The sequence below is a fragment of the Berghia stephanieae genome, unplaced genomic scaffold, assembly GCF_034508935.2.
Source record: "Berghia stephanieae isolate SIO BIC M18660-M18661 unplaced genomic scaffold, UCSD_Bste_1.3 scaffold6260, whole genome shotgun sequence".
Taxonomy (NCBI): Eukaryota; Metazoa; Mollusca; class Gastropoda; order Nudibranchia; family Aeolidiidae; genus Berghia; species Berghia stephanieae.
This window is the reverse complement of record NW_027627801.1, coordinates 1-4,876: the sequence shown is the minus strand read 5'-3', so window position 1 is coordinate 4,876 and position 4,876 is coordinate 1. Positions and strand designations below refer to the sequence as shown.

Sequence of the window (4,876 nt, the reverse complement as noted above, 5' to 3'; positions counted from 1 at the left end):
CGGCTCAATTTGACTCAACACGGGGAAGCTTACCAGGTCGGACCCCGCGTGGATTGACAGACTGAGGCTACTTTCATGATTCGGTGGGTGTGGGTGCATGGCCGTTGCTAGCCCGTGGAGCGATCCGTCTGGTTCATTCGATAACGGGCGAGACTCTGCCCTGGCGGATAACAAACGGCGGTCAAGAGGGGTCCGTCTCACGGGTTGGGTCGGCGTTTCGGCTCTCGGGTCGGGCGTCGGTCTTCCCACTCAGGGAGAGGCGGTGCCCCGGACCGCCGTCGCGCAGGCCGCGTCCTGCAGGGATTGACCTCGAGCAGTGCGTACGAGATGGAGCCATAACAGGTCTGTGATGCCCTTAGACGTCCTGGGCTGCACGTGTGCTACAGTGGTGGCGCCAGCCGGCGCGGTGTAGACCGTGAGCGTAGGAGTCTTCATGTCCGGGGTCGGTCTTCCTGCGAGTTGGGCCGTGAACTCGGAATGCCACGTAGTCACGGGTCAGCATCCCGTGCCGACTACGTCCCTGCCCTTTGTACACACCGCCCGTCGCTACCTTCGGTGGACGGCGCAGCCAGGGCCCCGGAGTGGCCGGCGAGACGGAGCTTCGGCTCCTGAAATCGCAGTCGTCGCGATGTCGCCCGAACTGCGCTGCCCCGAGAGGGTAAAAGTCGTAACAAGGTTACCGTAGGTGAACCTTCGGTAGGATCACGTCCGATTTCGTTTTGCCCAGCCCGCCCGACGGGTGAAGGGTTAAAAAAACACTGTCCGGTGAGGCCGGGCTGCTCCCTGGCCGGGGAGCGGTCCAGGCCGATAAACGGGGCGGCGGCGTTGCGCCGCGAGTAACCGCGCGCGCAACGCTTGCCCCCCCCACCCTTTGTCGTCGTTTGGCCCTTAAGCGAGAGAAAATAAATACAACCTTTGGCGGTGGATCACTCGGCTCGCGCGTCGATGAAGAGTGCGGCCAGCCGTATTGAGTCGTGTGAACTGCAGCTGCCTCATTGAACATCGACGTCTTGAACGCAAATTGCGGCGTGGGCGTAAGTCACCGGCCACGTCCGTATGAGGGTCGGCCCTACGACGTCGCCGCAACCGGTCTTCTCGGGGGGACTGAGCGGCGCGACGTGCCGTACGGGTCGGTGTCGAGCGGGATCGGGAGCGCCGCGCGAGTCTTCTCGAGCGTGGCTTGCCCAGAGCGGGTGCCAGGCCCTTGCCGGCGGCGCTCCCTTCCGCCGACCTCGACCCCGGAGTCGGGTTGCTTGGCAGTGCAGCCCGAAGCGGGTGGTAAACTCCACCAAAGGGAAAGTACCTGCGCGAGTCCGATAGCGAAAATACTGTGAGGGAAAGTTAAAAAGGGAACTCGAAGAGGGGGTGCAAAGCGCGTAAAACCGCCAAGGGGAAACTGGCTGAGCCGAGCGACGGTCCCCCCGTGGCGGCTGGTCGCCCGGCCCCCCGGGGAGGCCCCCCGGAGACGGGAGGGCCCCCGAGTTCGGGGGTGGGGCGCGTGCCCCACCACGGGGGTCTCCGCTGAAAACGGCACCGGGCCGTCTCGTCCGCGCGCCCTCGGGGGTCGTCGGCCTGCGGATCGGGGCGCGATTGGAACGAGAGCGGTGTATTGGGGTGCCGTGGTGCCCGCGGACAAAGGCGGGGTTGCCCCGGGGGGGTTTCGGCCCCCCGGGCGGGCGGCCCCGCCGTCGAAAGGTGCGCGCGTTATTGGGGCCCCTCCCCGACCCTCTTAAAACCGGCCCAAGGGAGCCCGACGCCTGTGCGACCGCGGGGTTTCCACAAACCCCCCAGGGCAAAAGTGAAAGCGAGGGCCCTCGCGGGCCGGGGGCGGGACTCTGGGGGACTCACCGAGTCCCGGGAGGCACCCGGGCCCGGGCGGTCGCCGCTTTGACGGCCCTTCGGGTGGTCCCAGGCGTGGGGGGGGGCCCCGATAGATGGTGACTACCCGAGCAGAGCAAACCGGGGGAAACTCTGGTGGGGGGCTGAAGCGACTCTGACGTGCAAATGACCGCCCAATTGGGGTAGGGGCAAAAGCCAATCGAACCATCTATGCTGGCCCCCTCCGAATTTTCCCCTCAGGATACCCGGTGCCGACGGAACGATTTTCACTGGGTAAAGCGAATGGTTGGGAGATCGGGGCGAAACGCCTCGTCCTATCTCAAATTTCAAGGGGAGGCGCCAACCCGCCCGCACGGGGCCGGGGCCCTAGAATAAAAGGGGTGCGGTGGCCATTTTTGGTAAGCAGAACTGGCGCGGGGATAAAACCAAACCGCCCGGTTGTGGTCCCAACCAGGACCCACGGGAAAGCAAAAAGTGTGGGTCGGTACGACACAGGGCGGTGGCCAGGGAAAAGTCGGAACCCGCCAAGGATGTGTAAAACTCCCCTGCCGCCCGACCCGCCCTAAAATGGAGGCGCTGACGTCGGCCCACACCGGGGCCCGCCCCCCAGGGGGAGGGGTGCGATTTTTCCCCCCCCCGGCAGGCCGGGGCGATAGGAGGTGGCCCGGTGGCGTGAAAGTGGGGGGCGCCCCGTTCGGAGCCCCCGCGGGTGAAGATTGGTGGTAGTACAAAAATTGAACGGAGATACTTTTAAAGCCGAAGGGGGGAAGGTTCCGCGGGAACAGGCTGTACTGGGTGAGTCGGCCTAAGGGGGCGGGTTGCCCCCCTTGCTGAAACGGGTACGAAACACGCGCCCCGGGGGGGGCCGAACGGGGGCCGCGCCTGGCCGTCAGTCACCTGCGACCCCGAAAGGGAATCCAGTTAAGGTTCGCTCGGGAACCCGGGGGCGGGAACGGCCCCCCTCGTCGCGACTACGTTCCGGCGTGGGGGGCGCCCCGGGACGCCGACAGAACGGGGGAAAGCTGCCGTGGGCAGGGGGGAGCCGTCGCCTTTTTTAAGGTTGGTTTGCCCTGGAATTTGGGGGCGCCGGAGAAAGGTGGGCCACCCAAAGCGGCCGAAAAAATGGCTGCGTCCGGACGAAAAGCGGTCCCGGAAAACCCCGTCGAGGGGACGTCAACTCGCTGCCCCCCCGTACCTTCCGCAGCGGGCTCCTAGTTAGCACCTTGGGCCACGGGTAATGTAGGGAAGGGAAGTCGGGCAAAAAAGGATCCCTAAAAATTTGGGGGAAGGATTGCTTCGGCCGGGGCGGTCCCCGGGGTAGGGGAAAGCGGGCAGAACCCCACGCACCCCGAGGGGGCACTCCGAGGGGGGAGTGCGCGAAAACCCGGGGGGGCCCCGGGGCCCAGCGGCCCCGCTCGGGTGACGCCCCTTGCGGGGGGCGTTGCTGCGGGGGGGACAACCCACGCGACCCCCCGCTCACGCTTCTCAGAACTGTCACGGACAGGGGGAATCCGACTGTCAATTTAAAAAAAGCGTCTCGCAGCCTGAAAAAGGGTTTAAGGGACGTGATTTCTGCCCAGTGCTCAAATGTCAAAGTGAAGAGATTCGCATAAACGGGGGTAAACGGGGGGGTAACTATGACTCTCTTAGGTACCAAAGCCTCGTCGTCTAATTAGCGACGCGCACGAACGGATTAACGAGGGGTTTCCCCCTGCCCCCATCTACGCCCCGGCGAAATCACAGCCCAAGGGACGGGGTTGGGGAAATCAGCGGGGAAAGAAGACCCGTCGAGCTTTACTTGTCCGACCTGTGGGGGAGCGGGGGGGGTAGCATAGGCGGTACGTCTTTTGGGCGGCAGTGAAAACCGCTACCCCCCGGGGACCCCACTTACCCGACGGAGTGGGGACCGGGGCTTCTTGCAGGTAGGAGGCGTACGAGGTTCGACGTAAGCCGCCCTCGCGTCGGCTCGGGAGTCCCCCCCGACCCCCCCCCGACGCGGTCAGCGGCGACAGGCCCGCCGGGGGCAGCCCCGGCGGGGATTTGATGGGGGGGTAATCTTCAAAGCGCAGCGAAGGTGTCCCAAGGCGGGCTCACGAGGCGGAAACCCGCGTGAGCAAAAGGGCAAATGCCTGCTCGACCCCGGGTTTTCAGACAAAACTGGGCCGTGAAGCGTGGGCCATCGATCCTTCGCGTTTGGGGGTTTTCAAACGAGGGGTGTCAGAAAAATTACCAAGGGGTAACTGGCTTGTGGCGGCCAAGCGTTCAAACGACGTCGCTGATTGATCCTTTGATGTGGGTCTTCCTACATTTCGAAGGAATTCGCCAAGTGCGGATTTTTCCCGCCAACAGGGAACGTACTGGTTTAGCCCTGGAGGAAAGGTTATTTTTTTCCTACTGTTTGGGAAACCCCTTGCCCCGGTAATCTGCTCAGTAGAGGGACGGGATTCGGGCCTCGGTTCGGGGGTCCCGGGCGTCAGCCAGGGGCCAGGCTACGTCCGGGGAGTACGACTGAAGCCTCTAAGTCGGAACCCCGCCCCCCGGGGACAAGGGTGAGCTTAGCTAGGGCCCTGAGCGTGCGCAAAAATTAAACCGGCACCCCCGGGGTTTGCGGCTATGCCGTGACCGGCCCCTCGCCGCCGCTAGATCGTGGGGCGGTGGCTGGGTCGGGAACATCCACGCCGTTAGGGGGAAGAAATCGCGGGGCCAAATGATTGTCGGGGGTTGTAAGCGTTAGAGCTGTCGGTCGGGATCCGTTAGACTAAGCCCCGGGCGCTGAATTTTCCCCCCAGCAGGGGTTTTTTCGGCCATTTCCACCCGGGAGGCACCCCGGCCCGATCGGGAGCTTCGGTCCTTGCTCTGCTCGGGTCGGCATGCTGGCGGGGGCGGCGCGCGGCGGGGCGGGGGGGCGAGAGTTCAAACCGTATAAAAAATTTTCTTTCTTTTTCTTTACTCTTCTTCAAAATTCTATCTCCCAGAACTTGGAGAAATTTTTTTTTTTCCCCCTGTCCAAGGCCTAAACCTCCAAGGCACTAATCCG

General features: G+C 64.0%; 1 pseudogene; it reads left to right on the top strand.

Annotated features, from left to right (window-relative positions):
• The first annotated feature begins 958 nt into the window (after nucleotides 1-958).
• Nucleotides 959-4,623, top strand: LOC144962132 (large subunit ribosomal RNA; annotated as a pseudogene).
• The last annotated feature ends 253 nt before the right edge of the window (nucleotides 4,624-4,876 follow it).